The 26,640-nt window shown below is 41.5% G+C and overlaps 1 protein-coding gene across 5 annotated transcripts in view; it reads right to left on the reverse strand.

The window, feature by feature from the left end:
* Positions 1–26,640, reverse strand: part of LOC122615552 (palmitoyltransferase app) — a 61,383-nt gene that overhangs the window by 30,309 nt on the left and 4,434 nt on the right. For 4 of the 5 annotated variants that reach the window (XM_043790521.1, XM_043790522.1, XM_043790516.1 and 1 more), the window contains exon 3: positions 4,341–4,362. The exons of the other annotated variant lie outside the window; for it this stretch is intronic. The gene's annotated coding sequence lies outside the window, so the exon portion shown is untranslated. The remainder of the gene's footprint in view (positions 1–4,340; positions 4,363–26,640) is intronic. 5 annotated transcript variants of the gene reach the window in all.

Consider the following 26,640-nt stretch of genomic DNA (forward strand, 5'->3'; position numbering starts at 1 on the left):
CCGCATCCTTTCGCCTACTTTTTGGGGGGCGGGAGAAAGTTTTTTTTTTATTTTGATAGCTGAAAGTATTTAATTGCATTTTTCGTGGCACCAGCGTGGGTGGCCATTGCACGGATGCGAGTTTATTAAATAAATGTCTATAAAAATGACTGCCATATACGCAAGAGAGGAAAATGGTTGAGGGACGTCCAGAGATCGCATAATTACATTTCGAGAACACTTAATACAAAACTGCAGGACCAAAACTCATTAAGGGGAAATGTGCGCAAGGAATAAAAAGAAAAATCCTGTAAAATTTAGACCACTCCAGCCCGGCCATTAATTTGTGAGCCACCAGGTCAGCGAAACCTGTCAGCCGGAGCACGGGCCTAAGCTCGACCTAACTAAACATTAAACGAATTTAAGAGGTCAGTCAAGTGCTGCCGGCCAGGGAAGAAAAGCGGGGTGGTGGCGGAGGGAGGAGAGAGGAGGGGGTCAGAATGGGTGGAAAGTCACAAGAGCGCTGGAAAAACGGGTGGAAAATCAATGTGCAGAAAGGCACGTAGTCCAGGCTTTTGCTTGTCGCTTTGTTTACTCGTACCGAAAAGAAGGGGCTTTATGGTTATTGGGATGTTGTTTAGCATTAATCTAATTAGAAACCTAATGAAGCATTTACTCATGGATCTAGTGCCCTTACTAGATTCGTTGTGATCTATACAGCATTTCCTTAAATCAACCTCAACTTGCCACTGTGCAAATGAAGTTAGACGCATTTAATGCCACAGATTCGTGTCTTGGCCAAGTGTCGCATTACAAACGCCTTTGCTCCCAAGTAATGTTTTTCACTCGAAACAAGCGGACAATGCAAATAGCCTTGGACCTTAAGCTGGGTCGCCGTTTTTTTTGGTAGTGAGAGTTCATTCCTGCAGGCTGGACTGGCTATATACTCGTAGCTCGTAGTTTGTTAGCCGCTTTTCATATTCATCCTTTTTAGCTGAGCTCCTCTTTGTTGGCCGCCAGATAATGAAAGAATGCAAGGCAAAGGAACACACAGCCGAAAGTTTTTAATATAATTTGGAATTAGCTAGAGTGGCAGATGGTCGGGAGAGAAGCACCCTACCCTAGCCCTTCCACTTAGTATTCATGCAAGTCCTGCGGGCCTGTGGCAGTTCCTTTGTTGCGTATACGCAACGTGGTACAACTTTGGCCGAAAGAGCAGGGCCAAAGTTTGTCCCACATTTCAGAGGAACAGAACAGCAGAACAGAGCACCAGAGGAAGGAGCAGTTTGTCATGTGAAATTAAAAGTGCGGCAAAGGACGACAAGACCATGGGCCGCACATAAATAACTAGGCAGGGCCATTCATCCAGCAGAATATATAGTTGGAAATACTCTGGATCATGGACCCCACAATCTGTTCCTTATGCAAATCAAGCTCAAGTTTTGCCCGGTCTCTCGGACTCGGATTCGATTATTAACCGCTCCGATATCCTGACCGACCACTATTACATAGGCCGCCCTAGCTACGCTGGGATAAAACTTCGCCGACTTATCTGTTAAGCCGCATAACTTTGCATATATATGAAGCTATTCAGCAAAAGTACGGCAACAAGCTCATGCAACTGCCAGCAGCATAAATACATTAAAAACTGCCCTTAGACCCCGCGACCCTTTTCGAAATAGAAGAAAAACTGCTCCGATGTCAACTTGAAAAACAACAAGAAGGATGAAACGGTGAAACTATTGTACGCACTTATATATGCATGGGTTCGCGGAACTGGGAATCCCATTTTATTTATTACATTAATGACGGCAACAAAAACTGCTGAGGAGGAGGCTTTAAATGGGGGGTCGAATGGACTACATGATACCCCTGGCGTAAATTTGCAGTCTTGGTTAAACTTTAAGAGAACGGAAATTTAAAACCTTTTGGCATAAACTATTGAGCATTTCTTATATGCAAATAAGAACTCCATCAAATGCAAATCATAAACTTTAACATTTTATGTTGAGCCAACTTTGTAGTTTTCCATTTCTGCGCCCACAATCACAACCACAAGCCACATGGCAAAACAAGAAGCAACCGAAATCAGAATACCAGATTTGATGTGTTCAATTCAATTCCCAGAGTCTCGTGCGAGACAAACGCAAATTGAATATACACTTTGGTCCCCCTACAATTGCGGAGGAGCATAAAACTATGCAGCACCGCCACTGACAGCCTCAACTTTCCCGATGACGGCAAAACTTTAACAGATTTGCATAAATTATACCCAAGCAAACAAAACGTAGCAAAACAAGATGGTGATGCTGGATGGTGGATGGTGATGGTGGAGTACGAGCCACAGGCAGACCAGCATCCACGTCGGCACTCTGGAAAAATTTCAGACCTTTTCCTTGAGTCAATTTCCTTGAGTCGCTGAACCCACATCCTCTGTTCAAATAAAAACAGCATGCTAAAATCACATATCCTTTTTTTTAGGTAAATAAAAAGAATCGAAAAGTTATCAGCTTTATAGCCACAAAGTGGGTATTATTAAATTCATTAGGAACTCAATACACACGTCTTGACTTTAGTTCCTAAAACTTTTAACTTGATTCTGACAGCATATGTTAAGTGCTTTAATTTATGCATATATGTTTCCTTATACTTGGTTGCTTACATGATTTATAATAGAGAAAGATAGCGTATGCAATAACTGAATGTAAAAATATAACTATTAGGTACGGCTAATACATTTGTTTTAGATACAAATAGAAATGCTACATAAATCATAATAGTTCTAGGACTTTGCTGCATGTACCTTAGGTATAACACTTTAGGTTGATTTTTCTGAGTGCACAGACACCGCAGCAGGAACTGAGGAACTCAAGGAGGACTCTCCTCAATTCCGGCCGTAGCATCGGCTATGGCATCGGCATCGGCATGGACTACGGCATTGCCCCCATAGTCATTCATTTAACTGTCAATGCCGTTGTTATGCATTGGTTGTGGCTGGGAATGCGGATGAGACGAAGGATGAGGACGGCGGCGGCTGCCCGGCGAGAATTTATGAATTCATAGCGATCTTATGTGTAAGCACTACGTATAAATTTAATATATTTTTATGATTTTTTATGGCCACGCGTCGACGTAGACGGGAAATATAATTTATGCCTCAATGTGCGTGTTTTTTCGACGTATTTTCTTTTTTCACTCTGCTGATGCGATTTTCAGGGAGCTAAAGCGACGACGACAACTTATCGATAAACTTCGACACAAACAATATTGTTCCGCCCCCATGCATGTAAGTTGTTGTCGTTGTTTTTGTGCAACTGAAAAGTGTTTTGTTTTTCCACACACATGACCCCGGTGGTTCAAACATCCAAACACACATCGACTCCGAGCCCGTGATATACTTCATTTTATCTGGCAGACGCGAGTCGAGATTCGAGTGGCGAGGAACCATCGAATCCATCGTCGTCAATATGTTTGTCTGCCAGTAGTCCGCTGACTGCGGTTGACATGAGAGCTTTTTGGAACGCCACTATGTCGTGTACCGCCTGTCTACCCTCCCTTTCATCCCTACGATCCCCCCAATTGAGGGTTATTTAGTTCATTGGCCGCCAAGCTGACACTCCCCCGAGATTCTAGAGTGTACACAGTGAACAAAACATCTAAATTGGACAGGAAATTTAATGTATGTAATGTAGTGCCTACAAAGTAAAAATCCTTTTATAACTTTGGTAGCTTTTTATGACCACATTCTATCGAATGATTCTGTGTGTGTATTATTTATGGCATTGCAAATACTCGAATTCCTTGCTAATTTGAATATTACATAGCCGATTGGCACTTCATACATTTTTATTAATCCCCAGAGATTCCAGCATAAGCACCAAATGTGTGCTATTCATATTAACACTTTCGAAATAACCAAACTCTTATCAGTTACCGATTATTTTGTGTTAATGGCCAAAATGTTATGGCCAAATTGATAAGATAAATCAACCTGATATTGCTGCGGGCTTTTCTCTGTGTGGAGAATCCTGAGCGCCGTCACATGTCGTAGGTCGAACAACAAACTGTTTGCTGATGTTGTTGACGCTCTGTTATGGATTTATGGATTTATGACACTTTGGTCACTGAGGCTGTCAGTTTTCGTTAAAAGTTTTTACTTTGCCACTGGCTTACGTGCGGTTGTCTGTGGTCTGCAGGGCATCAGGTCATCTGGTCAGTGGATTCCGTTCAGTCCCCGCCTGGACTAATCATGCCCAGAAATCCTGGTGGAGATTAAGCTTGTGTTTGGCCCGCCGATACGCTACACTTGTCAAATTCGACACGCCCGAGTCGTAAATACCAAGGGTTCTTTGTTTGCTTACCTTTATCCGCCTGCTCGGTGAACTGCAAATACAGACAAGAGCAAAAACAAGTTCACATAATTAATGATCAGGACGTGACATCAACGCACAAAGCACTAGCACCAGCACACATCTGCCCGGCACATATCATTTATCATAGAAGTAAATTCCCATACCATATACCCACACATACATCTACATATGTGATGGGATGTGAATTTCAAGTGGATTTCCGCCGAAAAGCGGAAACGCCGCTCTTCGGTTCGCATTAATAATGCAACAGCTGAAGTCCACATGTCAATATTACCTAAAACCAATTATTCAGCCAGGATAAGGCTATTAAATTACGCAATCAGTGGACGGACAACGAGGCATTGGAGCGAAAAATGCAATTATATCAAAAATACATTTATGCACATCCTGCTGTCGCATGTGTAAGTGGTGGGGCTTTGATTTCATAAATTTCACGCTACGATTTGCACTCTCATTAATGCACCATCCACGGCCCAAATAAAATGGGAAGCAGAAAAAATCAGCGAAAATTCAATGAACTCGAAATGTTATTGAATGCTGGCCGAGCAGCCAACAGCCAACATCCAGCAGCCAAAGGACTTTGCGGCAGGACCATCATCGCAGAATGGCGCAGACAGTCGGTCCATTGGATCTGTAACTCTGTATGCCACTATATCCGTATCTGTATTCGTATCTGTATCTGTATCTGATGCATCTGCATCTGCAACTGTATCGCTCTGTATGTGACGTTATGATTGTGGTGGTTACTCAGCCATGGCCAACGGCTGTCGTTGACGGCCCAGTAATACTCGTAATTCCCGGCATGAGCACTCGCCATTCACCATTCACATTCACATGTTTACTACGAAAATATTTACATTGCTGGCATAAAAACTGCATAAATGTGATTATATTTTCATTGGCCTTTATGCCTAATGCCTTATGCCGTCTACCGCAGTTTCACTGCCCGGGTAATTCGATTGCAATTTCAATTAGCGTAAAATTCAGAGCAGTATTACCAACACGTTCACGTAACTGCTAGCATAGTTGCACAGAAAAGTAGGCAACAATATATCGTTCTTCTCTATCTTTGCACCGGAATTTATCCAATTTACAAATTCGGAAAGCATTCAATTAATGCCAGAAGCAGCTATCGATCAACACTTGCAGGAAATTGTTTGTCAGCTTGCAGAATCGGATGTCAAGAGTGTTCGACTGAGTGAAGCTCTTGGCTAATATCCAATAATTAAGCACTTCCGCAGGGAAATTGGTTTTTAATTGAAATGCGGAGCAGTGTGAACTTGACACACCCCCCGATTTCTGAGCTCCTTAACTCCCGGGACTTGAATGCTGACACAATGGAGTCCTCTAATTGCCATTTAATTGACTGGCGGAAACTTTTCCGAGACATTTGTTTATAAACCGCACACAGGACGAATAGAAGGAAGGAAGGAGGAATGCCACCAGACAAAGGGACAATACAACCACTTATAAGATCATTACAAATTGATGCTATCACCCTCCGGTATATAAACTATATACATATATATGTATATATATATGAATTGTATGGGGAGCAGTGGCAGCTTAGCAACGCTTACAGAACTTGCTCCATTTTGCTCTGCTGTCATCGGAATGCCATCTCCTACGCGCCAGTGAAAATCCGCTATAGTAAATGTTATCTCTGCAAACATTTGACAATCAAAAATGCTCAGGCCATTGTTTAAAGAAAAAATCGAGCAGCAGTCGCACAAACAATAGTCACACAGTGGTCGCACACAGATATATCAAAAGCAGATAAAATTCCATTGAGCTGAGAAATCGTATAGCCATCTTTCCGAACAATTCAATTCTTTGCACTGAGAAAAGATGTTGCCAGATGTGATCATACTGAATCTACTTACGCTTTTTAAGTAATTGTGGGGTAACTAGGTCGAGCTATTTAAAAGTTTAAAATTATTGTGCGCCACTGTTCTTAATCGCAGTGATTATGAGCTTGTTTTGATCATTTCCCTAAGAACAAAGAGCAGTTACAGCTTACAACTTACAGAGAATCTTTGTACCGAACTGGCGCTAAGCTAATTTAAAGGTAATTTCCCATTTATATCTCATTTATTTGAGACCCACTGTGCTCCTCCGGCTCCAAATGGCTGCTCTTCCTCTGACGACAATGGAATGGTAGGGACAACAAATGGCACAGCCGGGCGTCATCGACGACGACTCGATGCCATCATCCTGGCATCCTGGCAGTCGAGGTTAAGTTGACAAGAGAATGAGATTGCATTTTGCTGCTGCTGCTTCTGCTTCTGCTCTTGCTGCTGCCCGAGTTCAATTCATTTCCACTTGAGCAAATGCACGTCTTCTAGACGTCGCTACTCTTTTTTTTTTCTTTTTATTTCGTTTTTGCAATCCGTTTTTCTTCTTTTGGTCATAGCCAAAGGATATGGCATAGAAAGGATATGCGGGGGAGCTGCAAGTAGCTGCAAAATGTCGCCCCGGGGCGCACCTACTAGGATGTTGTCAATGTTTCGCCTTGAAAGAGCCGAGTTCAGTTGAACTCGTCTTGGGTTTTAACTCGACTCATCTGAGAATGCAGCTCAGTTCGGTTGTTTGTTTTAGATTTGGATGCGATGGAGAATAGATCCCTTTCCTTTCCTTTTCTCGGCGCAGCTGCTGTTTTTCTGCTCCTGCTGCTCGAGCTGCTGCATCATCAAATTTCAGCTACATGTCCTGCTGCCTCGAGTGGAGTAAAGAGCGCAGCAAAGGATGTTCGAGGGGACTTGCTGACACTGTTGACATTTTACAGTAATGAAAATGATTATTGTCAAGGGTCGTCAGAGCCACGAAGAGGTCTGCAAAGACTCCCTCCTCTCCTCCCGCATATAAATGCGGTTGCGATTGCAACATGCGACTAGAAGCTGGCTGTTCCTTACTCATCGACCACTAACACCAAACCAAATTACCGGCGGTAAACAAGTTAAGGAAAATTTGTGTAATTTTATAACAATTTAGGTAGAAAAACCAAACCAAGGGTTACACTTTGAAGCTTTACAAAAGAAACTGGTTACTGATATTCTTTGCTTAAAACATCTACCTAATCAGTCTCATTTTATTTGTTGATTTTTATAAAATGGATGTCCAAAGGAGACTTATTGACTTAAAAACATCTGGCAGTTGATACAATACAATACTTCTTCTTGAAATAACAGTATGTACTATAGAAGTACACTTTTCAAGAATAAAACATTTATTTTCCTTAATAAATAGCGCTTAAATGGCCAACGATTTCCGTGGACTTAGCTGAAATCAATTCCCTGGCCAATTCCCTTCAGCTTTTGGCAGAAGCCAGCTCTCAACAGCTGGAAAGTGCTCTCACACTAATCAGAAAGTTATCCACCTGCGATGGAGGCTGTCAGCTTCCGTTTGGAAAACGCTCCATCTTCGTTGGCCATCTGATTCGCCGCCGACTTCAGCTGGCACATACGACGACTTCAGATGACATCCTGAATCCGGAATCCTGAATGCGGCTGGTGGCGAAGGGAAAAGGACGAGGACGAGATACGAGGACGACAGCGAGCGAGGGCGACGACTGTCATTGGCCGTGCCAAAATCGCAAAGACTAAAATTTAGGTTAATTGATAATTGATAAGAGAGAGCGGCGTTGTGCCTGCGAGTGGGTAGTGGGTTTGTGTCATTTAACTCGACTTCAACTCTGGCCCATGAATATTTAAAAGGGCTTTTGTGGGCACATGCCATTCACTCAAGTGGGGCAATGAAAATTAGCAAAGCACTGCAAATAGTTTGAAGAGCAGTCGCCGTACTGTTACTGCTCTCCCCTTCAATCCGAAATCGAAATGCAGGCGGGTTAGGGTTTACAGTTTACAGTTTACGGTTTAGGGTTAACCCACAAACGAGGTCACAGCAGTTGACCCATAAACGCGTGCCCCTTCGGCCTTCTGCCTTCTGCATTCTCCCAGCTAATGAACACGCAGCAAGGCAATGCGAAGAGGCAAAGCAAAAGGCCGACCGGCTCACAAATCACATTTATAATGCATACGACAACGGACTGACACAATGCGTTGTAAATTAATTGACGTAACTATTTAAGCCAGACACACTCAGACAAGAGCACGCACAAGGACTCGCATTCAATCGCAACGAATCGCATCGAACTCGAGTCGAGCAATTCCGCAAATTGAATGCCATTATCCATCATCTCTCGCAAATGCCTCAAGTCAAAATACATTGCGGAAATGTCTGTGGCACCCGCACTCCTGCCATTCTCAAGTCACACACAACAATGTGTGGTCTGGCGCACAGTCGATCAAATATCCTTGCTTAAAAGGACACCAGCTGAGGATATTTGTATTATGGCTTATATGTTTTGCAGCATGGAACTGCGTTTATCCTGCGACTTTGTATAAAAAGGGATTTCCTTTGAGAGATTACAACAGCTACTAATGCCTATTTACTCAATATCAATATTGGCTTTTAATAGGAACCCTTCTGTTAGCTACATATATGGATGCATTGTAAGCTTGAAAATATAGAAAGCTTCTTTATGCATACACACAAATGGAGACCAATAATTCAATTTGATTGAGTGGCAATTATAAAGTATGAGGAAATATTAGGTATTCTTATCATTACTATTTTGTATGGCCTAACTTAATTTAATTGTTTATAAAAACTTATAAAGACTAATTTAATTCAATGGTGAAATGTGGAATACCATTGCTTTTGCCTTCACGTTTGATCTAACTGAAGCGAAAGGCATCTTCTGTCCAGGAGTTAACACGTAACACAAAAACTGCATTAGTCATCGAACAGTTGGATGCAGTAACCCGGAGGGTCGATGGCATTCCATTCCCATTGACAAATTGCATCTCAGCACGGCCAATTGAAAGGCTTAAATGTTTTACCTTGGCCACATATGTGCGGGTGTACGTGTATGTGAATGTGATTGCGAGTGCGAGTGTGTAGATTGTCAACAAAGTAAAGTTGGCTTTTAAAACAATCGAGTGACGACATGGAAAATTAGTTTACGCAACCAATGCCAAGAGCTGGAGAGGATCTATCTATCTATCTATCTATGCCGGCCAATAAAGAAAATGCCGTGAAGAGGAAGCTGTGCTAAGTCAACTCGATGCAAGTCAATCAGGCGGAAGTCGGGGCAAAAGTGGTAAAATGCCACTAAAACTTTGCCAGCTCACGTGTACGATGGTGATGGAAATGGGTAGTGCTTGGGAGACCTGCGAGTCCTGGGAGTCCTGGGAGCAAGGACAGTGCCAAGAAAGTGGCAACTTTTGACGGGCCAGCTGCTTCAATTGTTGGCACTCAAGTTGCTACCGTCGTTGTTGCTTTTGCTGTTGCTGTTGCTGTTGCTTTTCTTGTTTCCCCATTGAAGTGGATTTGCTTGCTTTATATTTTCGCTTCTCGATTTTCCTTTCTGCCATCTTTTTCACCCATTTGTGCTGAGCGGGAAAATTGTTTTTCCTTAGCTGTTGCTGGTAAACTGCTAAAGAAGCCGCCTTCATCACGCACTTGCAACTCCGGGCACAAGTCACTTAATTGAGTGCAAAGCTGGCGATGCAGTGCGCGGATTTAACTTTGGACAACTTGAATTGATTCAAAACTTTCTTTGTTCGCTTAGCGCATAATAGGGGGAGGGATTTATATATACTCGCACACATATATATACATTTTTGTATTCAGGCAAACGGAATTGAAGGATGGGGCCTGCTATTGACAGACTTTTCGTACTGGCCAAGTTGATTAATGTCCGGACCACTGCGCAAATTATGAATGGAAATGAAAACAGCAGAAGCAGCAGCAACAGCAACAGCAGCAGCAGAAAAAGCAGAAACAGAGCTTACATATTTTTTAATGGCCGGCTAATTAGCGAAATGCCTGCACATTTAGTGGCCCAGGATAAATCCTTTCGGCCTTTCAGGATCCAGTTTACGGCCCGGCCAAGTTAAACGATATTTCAAAGCGACAATCGCACGGCAAGCTGGCGATTTATGGTTATTTGGCCAACTCAAACACACACACACTTTGCACTCTTGTGTATGTGAATGTGTGTGTGGGTATCCTGACAGCTCAAAAAATTTATCGATGTACAAATTAAACTGCAAGTGGAGCAAAGGGATGCCGATGGCGAGTGCAAGTTCAGAAAATAAACCCAAGGAAATAAAAAAAAAGAAAATAAAATACAAACAAGAAGCAGTGGTCCAGCAGTACGTGCAGTGTTTAATTTTGTTCTATAAAATTCTACAGTTGCAAATATACAACTATACCGAACTTGAAACTTGCAATTGCAATTGGAATTGGAAATGAAAGTGGTGGTGGCCATGGTGGTGGTAGTAGTAGTGGAGTTTGGGACCTCAAATGAACAACTGGCCAGCATTTTGCGGCCACTTTCTAGTGAGTCTGAGTATATATTTGTCAGATGCCCAAGCAAATTGGTTTGGAAGGGATGGGATGGGATTTCCCCCGGCTCCAGCTTGAAAATCCAACTATTGAAACTGGAATTACTCGTCGATGGCTAATCAAATGGCTTAGCTGTGGATAGCCAATACCCTCAATACTCACTTCTCGACAGGCGAAGGGAAGCGAGGACGAAGGACGTCTGGCATTGAGTGGATTAGGGCCAAGTGTGTTGGCCGAGCACTTGGCTCATTAACAGCTTCTGGCACGCACAAACCTTTTGGCTCCTCAGCCAGGTCGCAGTGAATGGCCCGTACCCGGGTCCATAAATAAGACGTCAATAAATAAAAATGGGAATGGCAGCCGACCCGAATTCGACAGGTCAAATTAGAAGCTTCCCTGGGGATGTATCTCGTGTAACGCTGGGCATTAAACTCAATGGCTTTTCATGTTACGGAAGATAAGGTTTTAATTGAATGTTTAAGGAGGTATTTAAAGTTAGTTATTAAACATTTTACTTATGTCTATCATTTTAAGAGGCTTTAATACATAATTTTAGAGAATATAAAAATAACTAAATAATATACCAAGCAAGATCATTCAACTTTCCTGAATAGCTTACAAGATTGAGAACATTCTTTAAGTTAGCTGAAAAGCACAAGATTAGGCACACCATTTAACACCAACAGTTAATAAACCTGCGAACATCTTTTCTATCTTCCTGTAATTAAATGCATCCCCCAAAAACATTCTTTGGCTCAATTAATACCCAGAGATTAGGGGATAGCACATCGTGAACACATTCCTGGCATCATCGACGTAGGAAATCCCGAGTGGGGCTGTGTAGCCACATTCTCGACAACGTCTACGGCCTACGAAACATGGAATTACCCACACAAAATGAAATAACGAAATATTTGCGAGCAGGCAACAGAACGCAGGACCCTCAACTACGTAGGCTTATTTTGCTCAAGGTAAATAGAATTCTTGAAACAGAGCAGCGCATAATGCTCTTGTGTAATTGTGGCCTTTCTGGGCTGCAGGACCCAAACAAATACCAACACAACACCAAAGCCAAAAACAAAAACAAAAACATGAACAGGAAGAATAACATTGGCCTGCAGCAAAACATAAATGTCCTTGTTGCGGTCGGCGGTCAGAATCGGAAACTTTTTGCGCACGTTTGCCCCGGAAGTTGTGATGGGGGTAAAAAGGACGAGAGGGGGTCGAATTGAAAAGGGGCGGGGCCACAATGAGGCGGCCAGGTCATTGCAGGCAGGCTTGGCTGTAAATCACAGTGGACACTGCAGCGCCCAGAAAATTGGCGAGGGTCCGTAAGGTGGCCAACCGAAAGGAATCTCGAAAACCTGCAGCGTCTATTTTCTGGCCCAAGGTTAAAGTCATAAATTATTATCGCCATGGCTGCCTGACTTCTTACGGGTTAGATAAATAATAATTTTAATTTAATAGCGCCCTTTCAAGTTTATGTATTCCGGTTTAATACAAATTTGGATCATTGAAATAATATTACGGTTTCAGAATTTATTAAACCCATTTTGATGTTCTCACCATATTAATTCATTAAATTCAACGGACTGTAAGATGGCTTTTGAATTCCCATTTAAATTACCTGAAACAAAAGAAAGAGTACATTAATTAAATTTTAATGGCATTTTAATTGTTCTAAAAATAATGAATATTTTCACTAGAGTTACAAAAGTTGATAGTTGCAGCTATTCTCAACTAACTATTCGCTGACTATCTACAATTTCCCAGTATTCAATCAAGTGAATTTCATGTTCTCACAATTTAAATTCAAAAGACCAAGAACATTTCTATTGTTCTAATATTAAGTAGAATGATAACTTTAATTATTTTGAACACAGTTACCAAAGTCTGATTAAGTTTTTAATATTATATATATTTTTACTCGGAATATTCTGCAATGTTCAAAGAATTTCCCAGGTTTAGTGGCACAAATTTCCAAACTCGATAAACAATTTTAATGCAAATTCCTTTATTTTTTTTTCGGCAAAAGCCCCCCAGGAGTGAGTAACTTGCGTATGGAGCACAAAGTTGCGCTAATAAAAATCTGGCTAACACGTAAAAGTCATTGACACGACACAGCAACTGTTCAAACATTGTCGCGGCTTATCTGCGTTTACAGCGCCTTGGGCTAGCTCCGGAGAATATCCTTCGCCGCCGAAGGATTCTAGAATGCAGGAGGAGTTCTAGGCTGGCGGGATAGAGTTTGCGAAAGTATCTGAAATTTGCATGTTAACTCGATGTGCGTGGGTTTTGGCGGTAATGCCTTCCGCTGCAGCCTCCTGCTTTTCCGGGAAAAGCAAACCGAAAGCAGGTTGGTTGCTTGGCGAAAAGTTTTTGGGAAATTGAGCAATAAACTTTGCGCCCACCCCTCTTCACCCCGCACATGTGAGTTAAGCAAGCGTGACTGTTTGCCATTTTGGGTGGGTGTGGATTTGGGTGGATTTCGGGGTGATGTGGTGGCCACTCATCGCCAGATGCGTCCCTACTGCTGCCGGAGGAGTAATGAAAGAAATATGCAAATACTGCGGTTTAATTAACTCGTCTTTGTCCCCTTGAATGGGCCTCATTCACTTTGCTCAAACGATTTTAATTGCCGGCCCACCTGGCGTATGAGTGATGAAGATGATGATGATGATGATGATGATGTTACTGATGCTGATGTTGAAGGTGGCGAATGCCAAAGTCAATTATAAGAATACCGGTAATAAACTGTGCAAATTGCGCATACGCCGCGTGTGCCATCCAGACAATTGGACGCAACGCATAAATAATTCAGCGCAGCAAAATACGTAAGTCGTTAGCAGTAAACAACAACAGGACTCTTGTGAATTTCAAGAGGCACTTTGGAAAAATTCCCAACCTAATTTCCGACAGGAAAAACAGCCTTGAATTCTAACAATTAGCGTGGCCAGCAAGGAAAAGTAATTTCCCACATTTAATACCAACCATCTCCCCCTCTTCTTACACAAAAAAAAAAAAAAGAAAAGCGCAATGCAACACAGGAGCGACAGATGATGATGAAAATTGCTTCGCAGTTGAAAGTGTAACCACAAATGGCAAATGCCACAGACGCCTGGCTACGTGAGCGCATTTCGAGAGGGAAATTAAATTGAAATGAGACGCGTTGCCGCGTGCGGAAAATGGAATGGGAGGGCGAGAGCGAGAGCTACAAGTTGTTAAGACTATGGCTGCAAACAGCACAACACAAGAGCAACAAACAACACTGGGAAAAGCGGAAAATGCCGAGGCAACCGAAAGGAATTAAAAACGGAGCAGCCGAGCGGCGACGTCAGGCGGAAATTAAGTTTACGGCGCCGCCTTTCCTTTGCATTTTCACGACCCAACTGATGTGCGCAAGGCCGCCGAGGAAAAATATGCTAAATAAACGCGAGTGCATGCAGAAAATTATATGAAAACACAACCGTATTCCCGAGCCATTTCCGCAGTGAGTCAGACTTTAAATTCCCCGGTTGCATTTTCACTTGGATCTCGAAATTGAAAGTAATAAGATTTCTATTTATGAGGCCAGTTTATCAAGGTTATAAACGCGCTTTACGGCCTTTAAAACTATGATTTACGTATAAAGAACGTTATTGTTAGTTATAAATTAAAAAGTAATTTCTGTGTCAGCCCTTGGCAATTTCAATATGTTTTTTATAGAAAGCATTTTAAAGTAATTTACATATTTTTACAAATATATACTTTACGCACAGAATAAAGGAATATATTTTTAAACTGATTTTATAGTTTGATTTTATTAAATGTCGTTTCAATTAAATAACCATTTTTATCCAATTAAATAAACAATTTTGCACGAGAATAATCAATGCAAAATAACATAAAATCACGTGTTTATCTTGGGTGTTTTTTGGTGATATATTTTCCAATTTGTTAGCTTGCTACCACAGTTGAAAATAGTTTCCCTTGCATAAATTTGCAGACAGCCAGCCGACGAATTCAGTTAAAGCGACTGCATTAATGTGAAATGAAGTTGTGCACTTTGCCCGCCTTGTCAGTCCGTCAGTTGGATATATATATATGTATATGTAAATTTCCCCTTGACACGCCCCTTTTTTTTCAGCATTTCCATCTCCAGGGGGAGGGCGAGTGCTTAAGGCAACATGTGAAGTGAAATGAAACGAAACGAAACAAGTGCATTATTTGCATTAAATTATGCATACGGCGAAGGTAAACGCAGGTAAAGGGCTCAGAGGAAAGAAAAGTGTCAGCAGCCGCGCGATTTCACACGCAGGTGGGTGGTGGGTGGCGATGGGCGGTGGGTGAGAATGGGCGTGGGAAACCCGATGGGTGCAATGGGTGGTGCGCTTGCAGGAGGGCCGCACAAACAATACAAAAAAATAAAAAGCAGATCGCGTGAACAACTGCGGGCCCACATACCTCAGAGTCGAGATCTCGAGGGGCTCTCGAGTTGATGCGCAGAATTTGTGCAATTTTAAATTGAAACTCAAGCTGCGGAGTCACTTATTCATGGCGACAGGTGGATAAATCAGTAAAAGAGCAAAAGAAGCGGGTCGAGCGTGCTGATAACGGAAACTAGATAAAAAACATTTGAGGAAAGCGAGATTTAAATAACAAATAAGGCTATAATTTCCGCTTTTACTCTGCAGCAGAGCGCAGCGACTGAGTTCACACGAAACAGAATAAATATTTCAGCTCAAAAATATTTTAAAAATTTATAACCAAGCTAAGTAGTAGAAAAAAAGTGGCTGTTATTAAAATAGGCTGAAAGACGTGATGAGAAATTCTTAGTACCTGTTTAAAAATGCGAATAAAAGCAATGCTTAATATCCTACATTTATGAAATACAATTAATAAGCTTAATTATGGCATTTTCCTGCTATGTAATTTAATTGAAGAATATTTGCAAGGATGGTTGCTGTTGCTTGGTATTTCGATTTCTTTCCCCCATTTATGGATTAATCCACCCGCTCCTAAAACTGAAAGTTATGATACCACAGCCCGAGTACATAAAGCATGAAAATGTGCAATTTGTCATGCTCTGGGCTGCCTTATCCTTTCCTTTTTACGTCCAGCTGCATGACAATCAAATTAGTTTTGTTGCACATCCAAACCGCTTCCTTCGGCATCCCCCGCATATGTTTACAAATCCCCGGGAGTCAAACAGCGAGCATTCAGCAAATGGAGCAAAATGGGTGGCATCTGTTCCCTAAGCTGTTGCTCTTGTGGGTGGCCATGGGGACCAGAGAAGGACCACCAGAATGACCACTGGCTGCGGCACGCTGGCTCCTTCGAGACTCGGCCAAGTTATAGCCAAAAGAAAAGCTGGAACTGAAGCCGGAGTCGGAGCTAAAGAAATCGCTTGCCTTTTCCAAACGACCACAACAATGGCTGCTGACATGCAGCACATGCCATAAAATGCAATGGCCAGCCATGGCAACAAATATCCTGCCCCTTCCATTCCAGTCCATTCCTTCCATTCCCTTGACTAGACCCCGCTTCCTCTGGGTTTCCCCCATCCTGCACTGATATCATCCCCCTGCTTTGCATAGTCAACTGATTTTGATGGCATTTTCGCACAGCTTAAAACAATTTGCCATAATGCTCTTACTGAGCAGCGACGTCGTGATGTCATCGCCAGGGGCATAAGATTGTGATGGCCAAAGCTGCCGGCTGAAAGTGGTGTGGTTCGTTGCTTTTTGGCCAGGAAACAAACAATAACTCAAAATGTGAGCATAGATTTTAAGTGGCTCGAGATCAAATCATATATTAGTTTTTTTATTATATTATAATTGGCATTATTTTGTTTTATTATTATAATACTGATAAAAATGTATATTTTTATTTTCTTATTTAAACATTATTTCCTATCTTAATATTATTTCTTTTTTAAATATTATTTCCAATTTAAATATTATTTCCAATTTAAATATTATTTCATATTTAAGTAATATAGTATTTCTTGGAGCCATGCTAATACGAGTAATTTTAAAACTCATACAATTACAGAGATGCATTTAATCGCATAAGACATTGATTTGCAATCGACAGAAGGGCAGGGGATTTCCCCAGGGACAGGGAGATCCTAAAATTGGTTGCAGTTCGGCGGCCAGAGAACCAGAGCACTAGTGAAGCATAGCCATAAGAACGTCCAGGCCCACATCCGCTGTGATTACACTTAACTCCGCGAAAATTGAAACGGCTAGAGGGAATAAAACGGTTTACGTCGTGGACGCGCAATAAATGCTCGTAAAATAAAGTGAAATGGCTTTCTCTTGCCTTCTTGACGGCCACTGAAAATGCATTTCCGATAGCCATGTGTGCCTCTGTGTGTGTCTGAGTTTAGGGGGGCGTAGCCTCTGTGTACGTGAGTATCTGTGTGAGGGCGTGACTCCGGCTGCAACAACATGCAACGCTAAAAGCCATGACCGTCGCCGTGCTGCACGCAATCATCAGGAGTTCACGCCAAATCTGCAGCTACTTTTGTTTAAGAGCTAAAAGGTTCCGCCACAATTCCCCGCCAGATTTCCAAGCGAAGGAGGCGGATTGCACACGCATCGAACATAGCTGATATAATAATAATAGTTAGGTGCCCTCTGCTGCCTTCTGCCGGTTTGTTAGTTTGGCTGTTTGCCGACTTTTGCAACTTTTGCGAGCCGGTAACAGGAACTTTGCCGTGTGGAAAATTCAATGGGGAATCGGGCGTTGCCTCGTTGCCACGATGCCACTATGCCACGATTTCACGTTTCCACGTTGCAAAAGTTATAAGCAGGTCAGTGCCGGCCAAATCAGTGGCAGCTACCGAAGTGGAGATGATTTCGAAATGTGCTGAAAACTACTTAAGTCCGGGGCTTAAAAACTATGGCATGGCCTGCAAAAAAGCAAAAGAAAGGCTTTCGGATGGGCGGGTCAACTGGAGGAAACGGGTCAGGAAACATCTACCAGCAGTTCGAACTCGACACACAATAACATAGATAGTTTATGGATTCCCAGCTAAATAAAGTTTTGATAAAGAGCTTTATAACACAGAAGCTATCGTGTTCTTGTACATTAAAAGTGCCAACAGCAATTGTACAAAAACAAGAGTAACCGATGTTGTACTATTTGTTCGAATGTTTTTAAGGAACTTCTTTATTACGCAGAACAAAATCAAACTAAACATGCAGTTAATAAACTAAAGTTAATATGATAAATTTATGAGAACTATAAAGATACATGAAATGAGAAGAACGTCAATTCTATCTTAATTATTCAAATGGATATTTTGGAACCTTACTTAATCAATAAGCTGTTAAAGAAAAACCGCATTTATTTTTATGTTGCAAAAATATTATATTATGTGCTTAAGAAGATATTGTTAATTAAAAAACTTAACTTTTAGAACATAAACTGCAAAAATTCGTTACTACTTTTCAACGGCATTTAAGTATTTCCTATATTTAAACATTCAAGTTAAATAAACTCATGCTAATACATTAAGCTTATTAATCAAAACATCACAAGGGCGTTGAGTATTTTACACATTTTTTACGATCTCAAAAGGAAGTCAAAAACTAAACTAGCCTACTTTTAAACTTCTCCGCAGATAAAAGTGATGACAGTGAATAATAAAATGAGAACGCTAGCACCAATGCCAGTAGTCGCCAGGCAAATGTCTGCGCCTCACGAATCACTAAAAATTTTAACAAAAGTTAAACTTCCGCTTCCTGGCTCCGCTGGCAACGGAAGTGAGTAAAGCTTTTCAACATTAAAAAGATGTAAAGGCCCCGCGACAGCGCCAAAAAGCTGAGAAAAAAGTCGGTGGCAAGTGTGGGGAAGGTGGGGAAAAGTGGCGGTGTGGCAGCGGAAAATTGTGCAAAAATACTTATAGCTTATAGCTATGATGATGGCAGGCCATTCGTGGGGGAGCATTTTGATAAGCTGCGTAGATTTTACCCAGGAACAGGAATCCCCCGTCCTGCAGCCAAATATGCCACGAATATTCAAAACATGCGCTTAAAAGTATGTATTTTCAAGCACATGGCATCAACAAAAAAAAAAAAAACGACAGAAAAATAATGTGGAAATACCTCAAAAAAAGAAATGGAAAACCTGACGAGAAAGCCTCCGACAAAAATGTGCAGCTTGCTTAGCGGGGCAGGCGAGTCACGTGCTGACCTCCTCGTAAGGATAAACTTTTTGCACAAAACCAACCAGGTGGCATGTGGCACACCAGGATGTTTGCATATCATTTGTGGGCCGGGCAGGATGTTCCTGGTAGCTTCACCGCAGTTAAGGCAAGCAAATTACAGTTGATGGACCAAAAGAGAAGCAAATCAGTCAATTGGAGTTCCATTCACTTCTGAATGTTATGAGAAACATTATCGTAGTTTTAAAAAGCGATTATGTTTATTGAAATGGGAATAGAAATATCTATTGCAATGAATCGGGCAATCGAACAAGCATTTAAGTGGTTAAGTTGGTCATGTTATTGAGTTAAATATCAGTAGATATTTGCGGAAATAAGCACTGATGCGTTTAGTTTCAAGTTGGTAATAAAACTCAAAGATAAAAATAACAACTATTTGACTATGCATTTTGTTCTCTGTAGTGTGGGAAGAACTCAAAGCAAACCTCCGGAAAATAGTGAAAACAGAAAGCTGCTTCCTGCCAAAGCAGAAGAAAAGCAGCCTAGAGCGAGTGCGGCAAACGCAAATCGCCCAGAAAGATTCAATCAAACAAACAAGCCCAAAGGCATAGTTTCGTTGGATGGGTGAATGGCAGTGGGTGGGGAAGGTCAACTGTTCCGCCCACTATCCTCACTCTCCTCTTCATCAAGCCAATGGCAGGCGTAGAAGTATAGAAAAGTAAGTGAAAGATGGCAAAGTACTGCTAACAAAAGCTGCAAACGTGACAAAATTAGTGAACAATGGCCCGCAGTCTGCGGATGAGATGAAGAAGGAACTGCCGACGGAAAAAAGATTGGTGGTCGTTGGTGTGGGCGGAGGAAGGTGGGATGTGGGGTCCGTGGAGGTTGAGGTTCCGGGGGCAGTACCTTATGAACTCTCAGTAACGACGGCAGGATGTGATCCTCAGCCACAGGCACACAACGACTAAATGTGGTCAACGATGGCGAACAAAAGGAAATGAGAAGAGGTAACTAGAATGGTAGAGTGGCGACTATGTGATACCTTCTCTTTGGTTATAATTAGGGAAAATTTAATTATTTTTATTAAAACCAATTAAAAACGTAAGTTAGCATTATAATAAATATTTAAATATACAAAAAGTAAACAAATCAAAGTCACGTTTTTTTTCCAGTTTAAATTAAATTAAGTAATACAACAAATTGGCAGAGCTTTTCTGTAAAGAAATAAAGAAATATTTGGCAAACTCATTCGCATCCCTTTAAATTTTTTAAACATTTTTTTAGTCAAGCAAAAGGGGTTTGTAAGGTAAAAAGTGAATCGTCATACCTCTAATTCCATAGCAATATGCGGTATAAAAGCATAAAGACGCATCAGGCAAACAAAAGCGGACTAGCGAAAATGCACACATAATGGCCAGAACGCACACAATGCCACAATGAGTGTGCGTGGATATGAATGTGCGTTTTCCGAAAGCCAGAAAAGCTCTCGATGGGCAGGGGGAAAATGATGGCCGGCGGAAAAGTGTGTAAGAGATTGACGAACGCCTCTGTCGACTGTCGACTGTCAACTGGCCATGGACAATTTGCGCCCTGGCAAATTGAAATCGAAACGAATCGAAGCGAATGAATCGCAGCTAAACGAAGCCAGCCAGCTAAATGTTTGACTTTCGATGACTCAATCGGAGGGCGCAAATATTTGCCTTGAAGCCCGAAGGCGAAACTTAAAGGTGCCGGCGTTGAAATAAAATGAAGGGAATGAATACCAGGCCAACGACGACGACGACTGCAGGCCAAATGCATTCCAGCTGCTCTCGGCTGGAATGAAAATGTTTGTCAGGCCAAGTTCTCAAACGAAAAAGAAAAAAATAGGAGGAGGGAAAAAAGACAGATATAAAGTGAAAAGTAGGAAGTTGGAATGGTTGGCATAGCGCAAAAGTTGCTCAGCTAGTGGCACCTTCCTCTCGCTGTGACAACGGAAAATCACAACACTAGAAAAATAGTTGAGCCAACTTTCAAGTAACATCAGAGTTCAGGTGATGTTCCGGCCTCAGCCATCTACCTTTCCTTTCATCTTCCCTCCTTTCCTTGCCCCCGAATTTTTGCCCTGACTGTGACACAAGTATGTCAGGACATTATAGAGAGACCATAGCAAAATAACGCTCGATACGGCGTGGAAAATATTTCCGGCACGCACACAGCTCCGGCAAAATATGCATTAGAAAATGTCATAACATAAATTTAATAAACCATGGCAGCGACAGCCAATCTTTGGTTTTTCCGATGCACAGGCAGAAAATGTGTTATCGATGTTACTCACCAAAGGTTTGAAAAATCAGCAATCAACTCTCAACGAAACTATCAAATATTACTAAGATAGTCAACTAAAATATCACAGAAGTAAAATTTAATCATTTTTATTACCTTTTCAGTGCTTATATCTATAGGAATAGGTAATTCTTTAAATTTTGATTCAAAGATCGATTCCTTTACAGCACAAACAAATCAAAAATCGATTAGAACACTCCCTGTCATTTTTTGTCGGTGTGTTCTGTGTTCTTCTATATCTTCGGCATGCTGCATGCCGACTCCTTTAAGACGGCGAAATATTGCGTATACGCAGAGTGGGCTCAGTGCTGACTTAGCAGCACAGCCCGGTTCGAAACGTATGCTTTATGATGTGCATGCACGTCGGGTACTGGTGAACCGAAACACACAGCTTTATGGAATACATGGCTTTTATAGATTTCAACCAGCACATTTGTCTTGCTTATCAGGGAGCCTGGCAACCCGACTTCGCACTGAGAATCCATTCTCCCGCCCATGTGTCGACGTAATCGCTCATGTCGTTTGGCACATGAATGATTGGATTGTAGGAGAGGAGTTGGCCAATTTCGTTGGCTCAATGTGAGAGAGCTCAGGCTCAGCTTGTCGGGCAATTGCTGCATAATTTGCACAAAACATACGTTCCATTTATGGCAGCTAATAGATATTTAATCATATGCCAGAACGTGAGTGCTCTGTGCGTCAAGTGAGTGGCCCGAGATTAGATTAGATTTATCGCATACCACCAGCGTCTGAAAGCACAAGGATGCAGTGTCCTGGGATATTAACAAAGTCCATATGATAAGTTGTGAAATATTCACTACTTTCCGCTTAGATTTATCGAAGTACTTTTAATTTATTAATACCTGTCAGTATTTGTTGACCATTTGCATAATCCAGCGGTAAAAAGTGGCGCATTATTTTCTGAGGTCAATTAAAAACCGCATTATTTATGCATGAGCCCTTTTTGTGTAATTTTAAACAAATTAGTGTAAATTAATTGCAAACTAATTATACACTTTTGTATTAATTTTTCAAATAACTAAAAACTTATGTGGGTATCAACAAATTAACCCGATAAAACATGTTTAAAAAATATATTTTCCAGCAATTACTCAAATATTTTGTATATTTCCGAGGTATTGTAAAGTCTCTTAGAATCTTTAAAGCCATTAATCAAAATGAAATGGCTGCCAGCAAATTGATTAACATTTTCCGAGTGTTGAATACTGCAAATAGGTCTTGGAAATGGCATCCCAAGTCGACGGGGGGTTACTGACTAACTGCCACATAAAAGCGGCTTATCGCAGCTCTGCTTTGTGCCTGGTCATGGCATTTTGTCAACTTAATTCTGGCACTGATTAGTTACCGATGACTGAGGCAGCTTTCCTCCACATCTACGTCACAGTGTGTAATTATCCTCAGTTTTTCCTCTGTTTTCTTTTAACTTTGTGGGTGCGGCAAGGTAAACAAGATAAACGATCAAAGAATGTAATAGGCAGACAAAGGCCGTAGGTAAAATAGGCGAGCTTTAGGCGAAAATGAAAAGAAAAATGTAAAACTCTTGGAAATTGCACTAAATTATTTCAATTAAGAAACTCTCAGCGCACAAAATCAACTTTCTCTGTTGAAAAGCAGGAGAAGAAGAAAAAACCGAGGGTGAGCACAAAATGAAATCTAATCAGCAAATTGTTGAAATAACAGCGAAAAAACACAGAGCCGAGCACAAAGAGTGGTGGCATTTTGGGGCCAGTGGAGCGGAGGGCATCTCATTGAATTCGCGATATGGTTTACGGTCCCTCGACGAATACGGAATACATACATACATATATCGTGGTGGGTGTGGGTGCGATTATAAGCACTGCCGATAAGCATGCTGCTTATACACTCGCTGTATCGCAATATCGAAATATCAGACCATCTAACCGGTTGAATGGGTGAATGGGGCACGTTCGTACCTGGGGCACCATTAACACCACCATGGCCATCATGGCCATTGGTTGACAGACGACGATGGCCCGGTGTCGAGAGCGGAAAACGAGTTAATCAATTGCCATTTGTCGAGGACTCCAAATAAATGCACATATCATTGAGAGACAGGAGTCACTTTAGCCAAGAGACAGCTGGTAACAAAATGTTTGCTCAACAATGCTCTCGAATTTAAACTACAGACGACACTGCATACATTGAACAAATTGAAAAAGTAATAATAAAATGTCAAGGAAGTGCTATATAAATAAAATTTGTACTTGAACTGCCCTTTTTGAACTTTAGAATCCATATATTTATACATATATTTACATATATACATACATCCGCTGGGGATTTGATAAACATTTTTTTTGATTCAAATATTTCCTCCAAGAAACTACTAAGAAAGCAAAGGCACGCGTTGGGTTGCCAACCACAATTAAACAAATTCCTCATATAAATAATTGTAGATACTATTCACGATAAGAAAGAATAATTTACAAATCCAATTAAATCGTACGGAATAGAATGAGTAACATGGAAATTCGACTACACGAAGCTCAACTGTAGAACATGTAATGCACACATGGCGTATGCAGAAATATGCTAAAGGGAACTCCACATTGCGTATACGCGGTGTTGGGCTGGCAACCGAGCGCAAATGGAAAGACAGTCAGTCAGGCAAACCGATAGATAGAACTATGAATGGCAAGATAGAGGCAGGTGGCAGGAGGCAGGAGGCAGGACAGACAAACACCCGTGCTAGAAATCAATCTCAGATAGACGGATGGATGGAGCAGCAATCGACATGTGAATTTTTGTGCAAATTGAAACACGCTTCTGATACGTGCAGGCAAATAAAATAGTTCACGGCGGCCCGGGGAAACTCAGGGAAGAAATGCAGAGGGAACACAGGGGGATTGAGCAAACAAACAAAGGGAACGCAAACAAATGTGTTACTGCAAAGCACGCAATAAGCTATGCAACGAGTAGTTGCACAGGGCGAGAAAGCAAAGGTGGCATTCCAGCAACTGGCCAAGTGACCCTCGTAACTTGCAACTGAAAAGGCCGACAAACAAAGGTGTGCAATCACCGTTCGACGCTGTAAACATTTCAATTATTCTCGTCTGTTGATACTTAAATGATATTTTTACTTTGCTTTCCTACTCTGCTGCTATCTTAATTAAATTGATAAACACAATCTGCCTGCTTTCGGAAATCTTTTGCTATCAACCATTGCAAACGTCTGTTAAAGTCGTTTTCTTATCTTTCATCGTAAAATTTCTTTTGACTTTACTCCGATATACACTTCTTCGAAGTGTTCTTCGTTGACTATAAACATCGTGTTTTTCTTAATAAACTTTTTAATTAAACATCAAACGTTTATAAGTTATTACTTTGGCGTACTATATGATTTTCCTGGAAACCTTAAAATTGAAATATTCGATTTTACTAATGAGCGCGAATGACGTCTGTCAGATTTCTCTTATCAAGCGGAAACCTTTACTAAAAACGTACCTACAAGTTGTATATATTTTATAATCGCCATTTCTATGACGTGTTGAATTAAAAATTAATCGCCATTCGTGCCGGATGAGTTTCTATACCAATTTGCCTGGCAAACCAGAACAAATAGAACTGCATGTCTAGTATTTTCTATTTTTTATTTCGAACCGCCTGTGTGCGTTGCATTTTTTGCCAAGAGGTGAGGGTTTCCCACAGCTAGTGATTCATTCATTTCATTGGCCGGTCATTCAGGCCCCCCTGCCCTCCAACCATCAATCCCTCCACCCATCCACCTGTCCATCAGTTGGGCATTTTGGGAGGCTGTCGCAACGCTCGGACCGCATTGCCATGGCCATGCATCAGGATGGCAGCGAAGCGTTTGGGCCAAGTGTGGGGGCCTCGTAAAAAACCAGAAGCATCCTACGAATTTTGTTTTCATCTCCATCATTTTTTTTTTTTTGACTGAAAGAGAGGGGATGGAGATGGGGGTAAGGTCGCGGGGAGCTGAAGAGCAGAGTTCGGGCCGAATAACAACCAATTTATTTGGCCACGCTGCAAATTGTTACCCAACTCGCATACGATCAACATCATCATCGGCATCATCGCCATCATCGCCGAGTCCTGACCCACTGCTCCTTCTGCTCCTTAGGCTCCTCCGTTGCTGCCCCTCTGCTCCTGCTGGTCGAACAGTTCCGGTCGTGGTCGTCGTCATCATCAAAAATCGTTGATTGCAACAAAACAAATTGCATTTTAAGGAGATTACTTGTCGGACCGGACCGGACCGTCTGCTCTAGATGAATAGTCGAGTGCTCCGCTCCTGCAGTTGAGTGGGTTTCGGTCCATGGTCCCTGTCCATTTCAACCGATGCCATCCGATTCCCCCAATCAGCCCCAGCAGCAGTTCGCTTAGGTATTCGGTCATGTGTGCGGTGGAGTGGCCGATTTTTTAATAAATCATGGCGCATTAGTATTGGCTGCACAAAAAATGCACTTCTACCATTTTTTTCTAGAAGCGGGATTTCCGTAAATTGGCTTGCATCAATCGAGTAGCTGGTAGTTTGGATAGGTCTCATATTGTGAGGTCTGATATAGATTACGAATGATGGTCGCAGATGAATGAGAAAAAACTTATTTTGACCATTTCCTATCCAAGATGCCATGAAACGGTTTGAATAAATATGTCAGTACTCACATCCATCATTGAAACTTAAAAACGAAATTGGGACAAATGAATGAATTGACAACTTTGTCAAAACAATTTCGAGGAATCAAAAACCAATCCATCATTTAAGCTTATAGCAAAATTTCAATACACAAGTTTAAGGACTGGTAAAAACGTTTAAAACCAAATAAGATTTATATCGATTCTCTTTTACTAAATATACAAACAAAAAACAAGTTACTGAGGCTTTTGTCGACCATCTTAAACAATTACCTTAAAAGCAGGCTAACTGAGACCTTAACCTTGCACATTTACAAATAATGTGCGTTGAAAACAAGTGTCCCCTTGGTGTAGTAAAACCGTTTGAATTTGGTATTATGATCTGTGCTAAAGCTGTTTACAAAACGCCCGTTGGAGAGCCGCTAATAAAAGCAAATCCACGCCCGCCTAAACGCATTCGCTTCGGGAAAAAGGCAGCCAATAAAAAGACAGGAATGGTAAAAAATGCATGATTCAAGCCATAAAAAAAACCCCAAAACGACCGGGACAGCCGTCGTCCCCGGGAAAAAGGACAACGCGGCGTACATTTCCATGAGTCACCAGCTTGTTTTTTGGCGTCCTGGCCATTTTATCCACGCACACGCGAAGGTAACGCTAGAAAGCCAACAGAAAATCAAGAAAAAAAAAGAAAAAGGACAAAAAAACAAATACAAATAAATTCAGCTTAGAAGGGTATACGAATTGGAGAAATGGGCGATTTTTCTA

This window comes from Drosophila teissieri, chromosome 3L (assembly GCF_016746235.2).
Source record: "Drosophila teissieri strain GT53w chromosome 3L, Prin_Dtei_1.1, whole genome shotgun sequence".
In the NCBI taxonomy this organism is placed as follows: Eukaryota; Metazoa; Arthropoda; class Insecta; order Diptera; family Drosophilidae; genus Drosophila; species Drosophila teissieri.